Raw genomic sequence first — 15,197 nt, 5'->3', positions numbered from 1 at the left:
TTTTTATACGTTACAGGAAAATCGGAAGGTCACGGTAGTGCGCGGCAGTTTTATTCGTCATTTCTCTAAATCGTCACCGTCACGCTCATATTTTTACTATCAAATGATTATTTCTCGATACCCCAATTTCTTTTTCTTTGTCGAATGTTATTTCATTCGAGAATTGAAACAAGCAAAAATTTAGACGTCAAAAAATCTTCAACAAATTCGTCGCCTGTGTGTTTTTTTTCTTTTTTAGTTTCTGTATTGCATCGATAGAAAAATCAGTTTCGGCGCGAGTCTTGGGGACGTCTCGCATCAGCAGCTTTTCGAAATTCTCTAAAATCTTGACAGTCTCGCTGTAGGTGTTTTCACAACAATTTATAACTGCGAAAACGAGGTGAATCGTATCCACGGATCGTGGACGTGTTCCGCCGGAGCGTACTTTTTTTCTCCTCAAAATACAAAGTCTGTTTGACAACAACAGTCAAAGTACTTTGCATAAGTGCACGTATCTCGAGACCGGATGCTATCTCGTTGCACGTGCCGCCGATAAAAAAGCTGCGCAGCGTATTTTCAAGTGCACTCCACGGAATGAGTAAGATTACTGGGCGCTTTATATACATATATTTTTTTTTTTTTTTTTTAATTTTTATTTCTTTTTTTTATTGTTTTTCTAATTCAGTAAGAACAAAACAAGGCTTTTAATCAAAACAGGAAAGGTGTGGAGGAATAATTTTTCAGGGGGCTGAATAATTGATGCAGATGGATGAAAATGCTCGAGTGAAAATCGTAAGGGGACGTTGAAACGAGTGAAAAAAAATATTTTTAACTACCAAATAATAACTGCGATTAATGTAAGCTCGAATGAACGAGATTCCCAATTCGGCAAACATCGGGAAATTCATTTTGGTTGGACATTAAGCTTCGTTGCATCATTTACATCGTCAGAGTGACGATTAAGGGGGCGGGAAAAAATCATCGTTCCAACGACGAAGTTCAAGTTTACCTGCAATTGCACGCACACGTGTGCGTTACCGAGAAACACGGCAATTTCTCAAAGAGGATCGTCTTCTCGAAATAGTTGGGGATCGCAGGTCTCGCACGAGTGTGACGACGATGACGCAATTTGCTTAAAGCGCACACGTGCTATTATATCGCATTTGGATCACTTGTATTCGAGGCGTGTATAGCCTGCTCTCGTCGAAAATACACTCTCGGGAGCCAGCAGTTTCTGACATTTTCATCTCGAAACTGAGCGCAAGTGGCCAGTGCATTAGCACTCGTCGCTGCGCCTCCCTCAATTATTTTCACTCGAGCATATCGTACACACACCGACAACGACGATGATAAATTTAATCGCCGTAATAATAATGATGGTTATTAGGGTGACGAATTCGCATTGCATTTCGCATACAAACGCTGTACAAAGCTATCATGACATTTATTTTATTATTACAATTGCTGATAATCGATATCGTTGTTACTGGTCTTACATCACGGGAAATGAAAACCATGACGATTGTACGAGTCTAGAGGTCAGATGACGAATTCACTTTATCGGAATAATAGCAAACGCATGCTCAACGTTGTCTTTATCTTCGAGCCACATGGAGCTACGAAAAAATTGTCATATCGCATCTCCGTTGTGTCGTCCTACATTTTAACGGGGTAGATACGACTTTTTTAAGGAGGTTCGTGAGTCAGATAGAAATAGGAAAAAAGCTGGAAATTGAAATTTGCAAATTGCTTTCTCAAGATGGTTAAGATGCTCGGTGCTCAAGAGGCTCGATCCTCTAAGCTTACTCTATGAGGTGCTATATTTTTCACTTTGGCTTCCTCAGAGAGGAAGCTTTAAGCAGTTTTATAAAAGCTTGAGAATGCAATTTGTTACTTTTAATTTTTTTTTAAATAAAATTTCAACTTATTTATCGACTTTCAACTTTTCAAAATTAATTTCCGAAAATTAAAGCGGATTTTTCGAAAAACTCATATTTTCGTAAAATTCGAAAAATCACAAAATTTCAACCGCTCAAACGATATTTCCAAATTCAACCTTCCTATTATGTCTTAAAATAAGAATCTTAAAATTTTCGGAAGTTAGAGCGTCGACACCCTTTTTTTGAAATTTCAAACCGTAGGATTCGTATTTTTTTTTCAAATTCTGACAAAATTATCAGAGAATGAAATAATGTTTTTTGATGTTTTTGCACATTTTGAGCACTTTGACGTTGAAAATTGAAAAAAAAAAAATTCATCGTCACATAGCTTCCTTTGTGAGGAAGCAAAATAGATCATTTTTTTCAGGACTGCTGGGATTTCTTTGGAACTGAAATTTTGTCTCTCCCGTTCGAGAGAAATTAAATAACGAAGATTGTGCTCTCTTGATTTGAATTCATCATTTTTTATAATGATAAATATGCGTTTTTATAATCGGTTATTTCAATTTCTAAGTGTTCGTAAGACGCCGTGAAACCTATGCTTTAATATTGAGGTACCCCTCTTGCCACCTGCCTCTCAAAGACAGTCGCCAACGTCCTTAAAAGGCGTTTTAGATAGCAATTGATCAGTTTTTTTTTCGTAGAGACGAATGACGATCTTCTTGATCGTCTACAGTCGCGGTAGCAACTCGAGACAAGTACATTTACATGTATGAAAATTGAGATTCTCCACTGAATGCGGTGCTTCGTAAAATCGATTTGAAAGTATCAAAAAAGTCCGAAAATCTTTTGCTCAAAATTGATAGTGAAAGAAAATTTGGCCGGAGTGCTTGCAGAGAATTTTTCCTTCTATTTCTTTCTTGAGCGATGAAAGAAACTTGGCAAAGTAGCTGTCAACTTTTCTAGTGTGTTTCTGTCATCATTTCTAAATTTTGTTTCGAAGCTCCTTAAATAATAAATGAGTAATAATATTTCGCTTCTTTCATCGTTGTCGATTAAGAAGATACGGCAATTCCGTAATTTCCCACGTGTCCTCCCGGTCGTTGAAAACAACTGGGAAATGATGACGTAACTCATCCATCCTCGTTAGTAATGGTAAACACGATGGTAATTTAATAAAATTCTTCATTTGGAAAAGCTCTTAGCCCGAGAAACAATTTCGATGATTTTGTTGTACTGCTTTTTCGGTAAATTCTTTTAATTTTTGTTGATAACTGAATTTTTTTTAAATTTTAGTAGAATTAGGAGGAAAAAGTTATACAATTATAAACCAGATGATTTTGTGACCAATTTCCAATGACCCCAAAGTCGCTTCGTACCGTTTAAGGTCAAGTATATTCCTAAAACAAGTTTCAATAAATTTCCCTTAAATTGTAATTGCCTAGAGAGTTATTCACGAGAAGATGATGTCAGTGGGAAGGTTTTCGTGCATGCAAAAGCGATGGGACAATGAAGGAAAAGAGTGTGAGAGAGCGCAGGTGAGAAGAGACCTTGCAGTTGCGATGGCAACAGCGATTCGAAGGTGGGAGAATGCGTAAATGTTGAATAGAGAGGACGGGCATGGAAGTTTGAATCGTTTCTCCAAATGTAACAACTGACGACTGTCAGGCTAAATGAAATTTCACCTGCCCTAGATATGAGCAGCTGAATAAATGTCGCGTTGGAAACATTAAAAGGTCTTCGCGGACAGTAGGGCCAGGCTGTAGTGAAAATGAGAAATAATTATTCACCACCAAGAATCCCGGAGCACGAAAAAACACGCTGAAGATAAAAAAAAAACAAGCATGACGAGATAGAAACTGATCGCCGGTACCACAAAATCTATCTATTATTTTTCAAGAATTTTCAAACTATTTAGTCACCGATTACAAACAGCACAGTATTTTTCGAATTTCGCCATTTTTCGTCCCTTCAATTCTAAACAGCTTTATGTAATGGCAAAAAGTGATGCACCTCAGAACTATATTTCGTTTTGTTTTCTAATGTTACTCATCGTGTCAGACCAACACTTACTGATTAGTGAAAATGTATTGTGAATCACAAATTTTCACTCTCAGCATAGTCAATTCTATGAGAAATACACGAATATATACACCAAACACGAGTGACATTTTACCATGCATATAGTTTTTTTTCAGGGTTGCCCCAGCATATTTTGCAATATAAACATTTGAAGTGACTGAAAAGATTTTTTACTTGGCTTATAGAGAAAAAGACTCTCGAGTCTTTTGAATAAAAGGTATGGGTATTGGTCTTTTCACTATCGTGGATATAACAATTCTTTCTTTTTCTGTATATTTGGAATAAATGCTGCAATTCAGTACGTATGATAGAATTTTCGGCCTCGTTTTCTTCGCGTAGTTGCACAACGTTTGATTGATTACAAAAACATTTGATCTTCTCCTTCTCCTTCCTTGGCGCCAATTTCATCAAAGTTTTCAGAGCTCATTCCGAGGCATTTACAAAAACGAAATAATTTTTTTCCTCATTGTTGACACAAGGAAAAAAACAATAGGGATTTAATGAATAAATTGAAATGGCAAACAAGAATGTGGAATAAATTATCGATCATTTTCAATCGCGTTACCTTTTTTAAAAAATCGTTCAAATATCCCTTAATCCATCAGACTTTGACAACGAAAGTGACTCTCGATCGTCGACGATTATTTTCTCAATTGTTATTCACAACTATATCATTCGACCCAGAAGCATCGTTCTGTGGTGCGATTTCGCAGTAACTCGATTTTTGACTATGCTTCTATTGAAAAAGACTCTCGAGTCTTTTGCATAAAAGGTATGGGCAATGGTCTTTTTGTAACGGTGGTTAGAAAATTTTTTTTTTTTGCATTTTGCAGGAGACGACGCGTGATATTTCGATTCTTTATGTCAAAGGTAATAAAAAATCTTTAATCCAAGTAATTATAGAAGCTCGTAATTAACGTTGCGGAAGCAATGACGTTCGATTTTTGTACGGGACGAAAAAAAGGATCGTTCTCAGGAATCTAATGACATGTTAAGCTTCATCATTTTGACCGATGTCGCATCAGGCAGTTTTTTCTAGTATTCCGTCCCCCGTCCCCGGCCCTCCAAGCCTCGTTCTCTTTTTAACACGAGCAGGAACAACGAACTTCCGTAAACTCTGGCACCAGTATTCGGTGCACGCGCACTCACGCTGCGTACACTTGCACCGAGGTTCGTTCAGTCCGCCGCTAGAGTATCGACCCGAGGCATGCGGTAGCCCATTCTCCTCCCTCCCTCCTCGACTATCCTCCTTTCACTCTCGCCCCCACTAGCCTTCCGCCTAGCATAGTCCGTCGCACTTCTATTAGCTTCGAGCTCTCTCTCTCTCTCTCTCTCTCTCTTGTTTTCGTCAATCCGCTATGGACCACATCCTTCTCCCACGCTCACAATCTTGTTTCTCTTTTCACGAGTTCCCTTCCCCAAGGAGGAGGATTTGTACCCGCTTTGCTCTTCCGCCCCGCGAAACTCTGTCCCCGATCCGGTGGGTCCGTTGGGTCGAGAATGGTCAGACCGTTGCCAGCATTATCGACCTAACGTCGAAGCTTCTCTTCGCGGCGTGCATGCGCGAGGAGAGAGCAGCGACGTCACGAGAGTGCTCGGAGCCCCGATTCTCTTTAAAATATATTATTTTTCCCCATATATGCCAAGAAAATATGGACGAGCATAAATCCACAACGATCCGGCGGATCGAAAGTTACAGCAATTGAGATCGAGGAGCCTCAACAAAAATCGAAGCTCGCTACGATCTTTGGCAGCTTAAACTCGGCCTCCCCGCAACAAAATTTCAAGTCGACGCAGGGCGCTACCATTCTCATCAGCTCCCGAAAAACAGCTCTCGTTTTCCGGTTAAATCGGTGCCTACGACCCGAGCGAGAGCTCGTTCGCGACAGAGCGAAAGAAGGTCGAGTGGTTTTCCCGCAAGAGGAGCGAATCCCTCGAGGCCGATGACTAGTCACCGCGCGAGGAAAGACCCAGCCGAACGATCACGTTTTCTCGATGGTTTATGGAAAATTATTTTCCAGGAATTTTCTGGATGACGCGCCCCCGCGCAATCCGCGCCGATCTTCGCCTCGTCGCTTTGTTGCATGCGCTGCTCGAGCCTCGAGAAGCCTTTCTCTTGAATGAGTGCACTTCTCGTTGCAGGGGCCGCGAGGACAGTGCGCATGCGATACTCCGTTTTGTACTCTAGTACACTCGCACTCTCGGCTAACAATCCGTAGTAGAAATTCTCCAGCTACGTATGTTCATAGTACATCACGAGTTTAGGGGATGCGAAGCGCTTCCTGTGCTCGAAGGGCATGCGTGGGCGTTGAGTCCTAGAGCCAATCGCCTACATTCTGTTCCTCGACGCGAGTCAGTTCCATTGAGGAATAATTTCATCTTGAATTTTCCAGATCGCCGCTCGAGCCCGATCAATTATTGTCGAGTTAATCATGTTTTTATGGGCTGCCAAACTTTTGGTGGAATCGCGAGTACGACGCTGGAGTTTGCAACGTTGGAATCCAACGAAATAATTAAAAAAATATTATCCAATAATTCCAGTAATTCGGAAATTATGTTACCTGCCCAATTTGCAATTTGTATTTTTTCAGTCTACGCATACCAATGATTCGTGGAATTAAAGAAAAAAATGGTGAATTGCAAACGGCACTTTCGTTAATTTCGTACGACTTCAGCGTCGTAATCGAGCAACGAAAGCGTTAGGATTTATAATATTCGTTGGGTTTCCGAGGACGGCATGATTCGTTTGAAAAATCTTGGAAATCGAATGTCCGACGAATGTCATCGGTGATTACTGACAACTTTTATGCTTCCGTGACTCGTATAAAAACTCGAAGTATCATTACGACGTTCGATCGTGAAATTTCAACTGCGCGTTTCCCCCGGACGCCGACCATTGTTTTCCCTCGCAGTCGACGAGTTTCTCGATTCTACTAATTAAGCGGTTCCCCCCCCCGCGAACCAGCGACTCGGTTATTTCTGACTTGGGATCGACGGGACGAAAATCATTAGCGTGCGAAGAAAATATCTCGGTTACGATGAAATTGGAGTTTGAGGATCGAAATTGCGGCAGCCTCGAATACGGAGGAGCATTTTCTCGGTAGTAACAGTGCTACGGCCCTGATCAACGGACGGCGATGCTCGCAATAGCATGAAGAAGCATGAGAGAGAAAGAGCTAATCGGAAGAGCGCACGCAGCGCGAGGAGCACAGCTGATTTTGACGTCGAGCTTGTGGCGTGCTGGTAGCTTCTGCTTCAGCTTTGCATCAAATAATTCGTCTTTCATTAAATTCAAGATAAATGTCACGACGATAAAAGAGTGTTAATCGCGAGCGAGATGCGTTAGAAGCTTTGACGAGGGAGGCGCGATTAAAATGAAAGTGTTGCAAGTCCGTGCGAGAGACCAGTTCGCGAGTGAGTCAATTAGTTTGATCTGTGAGTAGGAAACGAAAAAATTCAACTCCGTGTTTTCCTTGTGCGTCCGAGGGGCGGGCGAGAGAGCTCGGAGAGTGAAAAATCATTGTTTAGATCGAGGAGAATTTTCTATTATCTCGGCTGACCTCCCTCCAGCGTTAGTCAACGCTCGCAGCCGCTGTTTTGGATTGAATATTGGCGTCAGTGACTCTATCCAAATCCTGGAGTACAAAGAACGAAGAGAGCGCGAGGGAGGGAGGGAGGGACAAAGATCAGAGGCGAGGAACGAGATGATTCAAACGCTCCTGACGCTACACAGGGTTGAACGTAAGCCTGCTGGTGCTCGCTCGTTGTGAGCCTATCCGAGTCGCTCTGTAACGATTGAGCGCGAGTCAGGAGAAAGAGGCAAAAGAGCGCCAGTTGCCAAAGAGCAGGGAGCTCGCATATAAACGACCAAACAGAAGCGAACGATACGCGAGAGCCTCGACACGCTCGATTCTCTTTTTAATTCGTTATGTGTTGACCGATTGTCATCGCTGTATCTCTGTAACTCGGTCTTTGTTTCTCAAGTAGAACGAGTTTTTCGCCGTCAGACCTCGTGATAGTGTTTTTTCTTGTGCTTTATATATTTGAGCTTTTCAATAATTCCATACCGCATACGAGCACGCACCGGACAACAAAATAATGTTCTTTTCACCACTCATCGTGACGAGTCGAACCAACGGGTTATGAATTGTGTTACCACTGGATTAATTCTCCTCATTAATCGACACAAGTGTGGTGAGTTTTCTTCGAAAGCGCACATTTTTACAAACCCTTTGAAATGCCTTTTTAAATCGTTATTTTAACTCCATTATTCGCCGTTCGAAGGAACGTAATTTATCCGAAAATTGGACATTCGGAAAAGACTTTCGATCGACAAAGTTTGCCAGTCCAATAACCAAATCGTCGAAGGATGACAGCGCCTTTGTTTGCCAAAATACTGACGGCCGATGCAGTTCGGTAATTGGGTTAAGCTCCCTGTGCAGCTTCCAAGAATCGGGATTTCAATTTCGCCGCATTTATCGAGTTTAATTATACGCTTATCAAGAACAATTCGTCTTAATTGACCTTAATTGATGCAAGATTAATCCTCTGGGAGCATTTCTCCAACGATATATCATTCGCGGACAATCATTTTTCCTTTTTCCGGGGATAAAGTTTCAAGTGAAAGCATATCAGAGCATTCAAAGGTGTTCGAAAATCAAAAAGTGATAATTGACAAAGTTTCGGGGCTAATTTTATGGAGAAATAGCCTGCTCAATCGCTTTGCCTCACCCTTGGCAAGGTCGCTGTCAGTGTTCATCGAAATCTGAAATACTCCCCCGCCCCCCGGAGTGTGACGCCCTGACAAATCTTCAGGAAAGAGGAAACCTGCTGCGGAGAATAGAATAAATCATGGCTTTTTGAGCCAGGGATTTAGAAAGTTTGAAAAAAGCACGAGGGCGCAGTTGAGCGAGCTGAGAGTGGGAGAGGCCAACATATGAGTAAACGGAGTGGAATAAACCATTTGAAATGCAAAAATAATTTAACGACAGGAATGTATTTAGTGAATCACGAGGCTTCATTACTTCTTCAAACTCTAAGTGCTGGTAATTCGAGCACTTATTTACGAGTGCGAATTCGTAGTTGGGTGGGTTCGGTAAAACGTCATCGACGGTCCGATTCGTACCGGAGACAAGTTTTCGTGAATACATTTGTCGGGCTTATTTTCTTATCTGGTCGCGAGTATTCATGAATTATTCCTTTTTTCAAAAAGTCGCTTTGTCACGTACCGTCGTAATCTTCGATTTGTAAGTCGTCACATAGTCATCTCCGGTGCTTTGAAATTGCGGTTTTGTTTTGTCTTATTTTTGAGCACGAAAGTCGAACAAAAACAGGCACTTATAAAATAGCGCTTGAAATTGCTGCCTCGGCGCATTTTTCTTTTTCCCTCTCTCTCTCCCCCTCGTGTTTCTTTTTACTTCAACCTTTTTTCTGTTCTCGAGGAATTATACTTTTTATTCTCATAGTCCCGCTAAATTATCGCTCCCCACGTCAGTTTACGAGAGCTCCTATTACCTCCAAGGTTTTATTTGAATGCGCGCGAAAGATCTTTCTCGCTACGGAGTCTCAGATCAGGCGCTGTTTTCAACGGCGCAACTGTCCGGTTTAATGACCAGTTTGCTCTCCCTGCTCCAACTTTCTGCACAATATTTTATTGTGTTTTTATAATAATTGCAACAAAAATGGTAAATCAATGCTCAAGTTTTATCAGGAAACGTTGGAAAATTTTTTTCTCGTCGCACTCATCAGCGAAGATTTCTCGAGCTTGGCAAACTCGTTGCAATATTATTCTGTTACTTTATTTCTTTACCGCTTCTCATAGTCTCAATAGAGCAAAAGGAAGCGATGCAAGTTCCTCGAGTGTTTTGATCCTTCGGTTTTATCAATTTTGGACTTTGTTGCGAGCACGTTTTTCTTTATTATCACACGAGAAAATCGCATTCAACGTTTTTTCGCCGATTAGTCACAGTCGTGTAAAATCGAAGTAACAAATGCGTGGCATTTGACGATTCGTTAAAAAGTGAACCGGATGAAACGGAAACTCTCGAGCTCCACGTGCGCTCGCGCTGGTCAAGACTCACGAACACGGTAATAACTTGATTAGGGATCGGGGCCACATTCGTCATCGAAATTTACGCTGCTTTGTTTCCGTACGCAGAATTTTCTGTCGCATTTAATTTCACATTCGGAATGAGCTTGAACACGCAGGCGTCGTTTCGGTTCACACTTTTCTCCATCAATTAACATCGTTTCGAGAGACGAATACTTCTCAATCAAAATCCCGATTGAATTACTTTCCTGAATTCGTTACTCGAGAAAAACTAACGTTTCCGGACAAATTCGATTTCCGCAAGAAAACTATTTGTCCTGAGATTGAATTTGACGGATACCGACCAACATCGCTCGAGGATCATGAAAATAGTTGTGGAAAATAGCTGGCTCAAGGTCCCTTTTTCCATCCCGTTTGCTCGTTTATATCTCGGAGAAATTGAAGTCGAATATACAATTGAGTTGCTCGATTGAGTTATCGAACGAATAAATTTGGTCGTTAGGCAAACCATTGACGTTGTTTGATCAAAGTTCTCCGACTCGAAATCCCCTTTTCTTATTTTTTTCTTTCGAAAGTACCAATAAAACGCAATCCAACAAACGCGTCGTCGGCCCACTAACTCGGTTTCAATAATTGGGAGAAAAGACTGAAAAAATTGTTGTCACTAACGGATGGCGTTTAACCGAGACGTTCGTGTCTCCCTGCCGATCGACGAATCGCAGATTTTCTAGATCTTTTGATCTCGACTGTACGCGAAAACTGTTGAAGGTGATTTACTCGATGGGAAGGTAATTTCAACAGTATTCAATAAAAAGCAAATCATGAGAATGTACAATCCAAAAAATTGGTTCAGTCGCAGGGCTCCGAAAGTCAAAGGTCCAGCCGCAGCAATCATTGCCAATAAACCGTTTGATTGATCATTTTGTCGTTCATTCACACTCGTTCAATTCTTTTCGCACGCCAATGCGTGCCCTCGGCTTCCTAAGATTAACAACTTTGACCCTCCGCACTGGTGAAGCTTCACCGTTAACGAGAGTCAACTTCGTACCTGACGTTGTTTTCAGTGATGGAATTGAGCTCAACGTTGACTGTTAAGAGCTGTACGGACTGTCGCGCATCCCCGAACCAGCGACATTTTTACAGTCCTCCTCGTAGTCCATGGGAATATTTTTCGTGGGCATATCCCTACTCCCGTGAACACTTGCGATCCTTGCAGTGTCCAAACCGACGGGGAGATGATTCATTGTTGTCATAACCACCGTGCGAGCGGGGTCGAAGAATCGAGTTACTGCGAAATCGCACCACAGAACGATGCTTCTGGGTCGAATGATATAGTTGTGAATAACAATTGAGAAAATAATCGTCGACGATCGAGAGTCACTTTCGTTATCAAAGTCAGGTGGATTAAGGGATATTTGAGCGATTTTTTAAAAAAGGTAACGCAATTGAAAATGATCGATAATTTATTCCACATTCTTGTTTGCCATTTCAATTTATTCATTGTTTTTTCCTTGTGTCAACAATGAGGAAAAAAATTATTTCGTTTTTGTAAATGCCTCGGAATGAGCTCTGAAAACTTTGATGAAATTGACACCAAGGGAGGAGAAGGAGAAGATCAAATGTTTTTGTAATCAATCAAACGTTGTGCAACTACGCGAAGAAAACGAGGCCGAAAATTCTATTATACGTACTGAATTGCAGCATTTATTCCAAATATACAGAAAAAGAAAGAATTGTTATATCCACGATAGTGAAAAGACCAATACCCATACCTTTTATTCAAAAGACTCGAGAGTCTTTTTCTCTATAAGCCAAGTAAAAAATCTTTTCAGTCACTTCAAATGTTTATATTGCAAAGTATGCTGGGGCAACCCTGAAAAAAAACTATATGCATGGTAAAATGTCACTCGTGTTTGGTGTATATTCGTGTATTTCTCATAGAATTGACTATGCTGAGAGTGAAAATTTGTGATTCACAATACATTTTCACTCATCAGTGAGTGCTGGTCTGACACGATGAGTAACATTAGAAAACAAAACGAAATATAGTTCTGACGTGCATCGCTTTTTGCCATTACATAAAGTTGTTTAGAATTGAAGGGACGAAAAATGGCGAAATTCGAAAAATACTGTGCTGTTTGTAATCGGCGGTGACTAAATACTTTGAAAATTCTTGAAAAATAATATATTCCTCACTACGCAAAACGAATCGGTTTTCTCCGTGTACTTAGTGGATTGTTAATGATTTTCGTAAATTGTTCGAGGGATTTCTGTCGCATGTGAAGATCAGTTTTATAAGTAGTTCGAAAATTCGATCCTAATTGGTGTGCTCATTGGGAAGAGCGAGTGGATCGAGCAAGTAATATTGGGCTTGAAATTTCGTTTCTCAAAATCTGCCATCTCGAGAGCCCTCGCTCTGTATCTGTATTTGACGATTGGAATCTACGTAAATGGAACCGCAATCTCTCGTGCGTCACGCACATTTCGATGACGGTGCAGAGTCTGTTGGTGAAAAAAATAATAATAATAATAATAATATTACGATGGGAAAAATCGAGGCGGAATCTCCAGACGCGGTGCTGAGCAATTTCTGGCACGCGGGCCCTCTTCCTAGGGTGTTTTGACGATCGATATATAAATATCTTTATACCCGTCACGCCAACATTGCCACGAGGCCGGAGTAGTCGTGACCCACCTCAATCTTTTTTTATCTCAAAGTTGCGCCCTTAATTCGTTCCCTTTTACGTTTTCATTCGTGTTTGCCATCGACTTTTGTATATTATGTTTGCATGGTAAACATTGCCAACTAATTAATCGCGCGCACCCAGTTAATAAATAATCATCACCCGCAATAAGTGTCAGTGATGGACGGCTCGTCGTAGAAAAAAGGGGAATGAATATCGAAGAATAAGTTGTTCAAAATAAGGAAAGAGGAATCTCCGAAATTCCAACCGCGATCGCGTCAGTTACGCGTCGCTCAGCCATGCTCTGGTATGTGCAAATGAAGAAAATTCGAAATCATTGAAGTTGAAGAAATTGCGAAGTTAACGAGATGAGATATATAAAATCTGAAAAGCCTGCAAGGGCATATCACAGCGCAGGGATATTGAAAAACTTAAGAATCGAATGGGAAATGTGAACACAGTTTTCAGGCCTTTCGAACTGGAGTGTCACTTGGCAAGCTGCGAGGTGACTGATCGAAAGATTTTAATCACAGTCTTGAGTGGCTCCTGAGACAGAACTTGAAAACTTTTTGCCAGCTGTGTTGTCTTTATTCCAAAGATAGGCGCAAAGATCAGTGCATACATAGAGATTTCGATCTGCGATAAAATCCATGCCAATTGCTCGATGGACTTCCAATCAAAAGTTGAGCAATCGTTAACGAGCTTATTGCTTATTACTCGTCATTGCGAAACAAGAATTCATCAAACAGTTGAACGTTGAATTCCAATTAAAAGGAGAATTCAATGGCATTAAGGTATTTCTTTGGCATGACAGTATTTTTTGGTGACGCAAATTGCTCTTTTATGCATTCGGTAACCCTTTATGAGATAATTTTTATGTGGAATTTAGAATTATTTATAATATGAATTATTGCATAGAAATATGGTGATGGTGGAATCTCCATAAGCTCCCCTATAAATTTTACAATTGAGGTTTTAAGGATGTATATAAGGTCAATTCCGCAGTACATTCATTTATTTTTTAAGGTTATGTATTATGTTAAAATGTCAATGGCGAATCATTTCTGTTTGCATTTTATAATTTTAAATAAAAAAAAAACTATGTCATTTTGAATTATAATTTACAGTTTTTAATAAAATTAATATCCAATTTGATAACTGCGGTCGAGCACAAGCGAGCCAATCAAATTACATGTTCAATATGGCGGACGTACTAACTACAGAAAGCCGCTGAAACGTCAAAAGTTAGCCCCAAATATCTCCGCAACGACATCGGAAACAGTGGTTTTTTTTTGCGTTAAAAAATCGATAAAAGTTTGAAGTTTCTAAAAATTTTTTTTTTCGGCCGTGCGTCGACAACGATTCGTATACTTTTTTATCATTTTAATTCGATTTTGTCAACTTCCGGTACAAATGACACGGAGTTAAATGCGGCTTTAATTCTTAAATATTTCCTTTTAACCATCGGCTGAGTAGCTTTTTCTTTATTTTTAATCGATGCAACGTGATCAACTCTATTAAATATTTCAAATTCATGGAAAGTTTGACACGTCGATATATTTTTTACATACATCCTTAATTCTGTATTAAATGTTGGATAACCTTACCTGAAATTTTGCCACTCTATTAGCGTGCACATTTACTTAACTGTAATTAAAAATAGCTTATTTGTAGAATATTCGAGTTCGTGAAAGTAATACCTTCAAAAAAATTGAATTAAGTGAAAATCGTTGTTCGTTATCTCGTGTTTATTCGATCGAACGAGCCTTCATTTACCGCGAGCAATTTCTCAAAGTCGATCATTAGCGAGCCGGTGTACTTTGAGACCGGCGGTGGCTTTCCCTGATCTTCTTCGTTCTTCCGTGAAGCTCACTCGCAGTTGTGCGCGTGCTCTTAAAAATCGATTGTTTATAAATGCATACACACATATATACACATACACGTGTACGGCATGAAATTTTATTGTGATGCAACGAGATCCTCGAGCCAATATACTGTACGTGGGCTTCTCGCGCCTTCTCGATATCGGTAAAACCCCCGTGACACGTGACAACCGCGGCTTGTCTATGACTAAAAAAATTACCGAAGCTTTTGTCAAGAGAAAAAGACACACAAAAATTACTCCTGATTGGATGCTTGCCAACGACATCGCTGCGTTATATCAATTCGTCATTTTTATTGTCCTTCGACAGATTATCGTAAAAAAGCATGAACTAACCTCAGTTAAATAGAAAATAATAGTGTCTAAAGTTTCCCATCGATTCGTTCATTTTCACTGAACGGTATACAGAAGAAAATTCAAAAAATTATTATTCGAACGTACGAACAAATCTCGTTTCGTGGTTTTTTTAAAAAAGTAGTTCGGCCGTTGGACAAAGTACGGTGAAGGTCCATTTTTTTTGCGGTTAACGATAGTTCAAGGTCCCCTGATGACGGAAAAAATGGTACAGATATAAATTCTCTTTCGCACAATAAAAATGTTCCCTAGGTTATGGGTAATTCAAGGGTCACCGGGACCGACTC

The 15,197-nt window shown here is 40.4% G+C and overlaps 1 protein-coding gene across 4 annotated transcripts in view; it reads left to right on the top strand.

Annotated features, from left to right (window-relative positions):
* Positions 1-7,149: 7,149 nt before the first annotated feature.
* Positions 7,150-15,197, top strand: part of Atet (ABC transporter expressed in trachea) — a 27,857-nt gene continuing 19,809 nt past the window's right edge. For 2 of the 4 annotated variants that reach the window (XM_043413634.1, XM_043413631.1), the window contains exon 1: positions 7,150-8,135. The gene's annotated coding sequence lies outside the window, so the exon portion shown is untranslated. Of the gene's footprint in view, positions 8,136-8,340; positions 8,358-13,450; positions 13,469-15,197 lie in introns of those variants that run through there. The other 2 variants (XM_043413633.1, XM_043413632.1) reach the window with 2 other exon arrangements.

This window comes from Venturia canescens, chromosome 3 (assembly GCF_019457755.1).
Source record: "Venturia canescens isolate UGA chromosome 3, ASM1945775v1, whole genome shotgun sequence".
NCBI classification, from domain to species: domain Eukaryota; kingdom Metazoa; phylum Arthropoda; class Insecta; order Hymenoptera; family Ichneumonidae; genus Venturia; species Venturia canescens.
The sequence above is the reverse complement of the archived record's forward strand: the minus strand, read 5'-3'. Positions and strand labels throughout refer to the sequence as shown.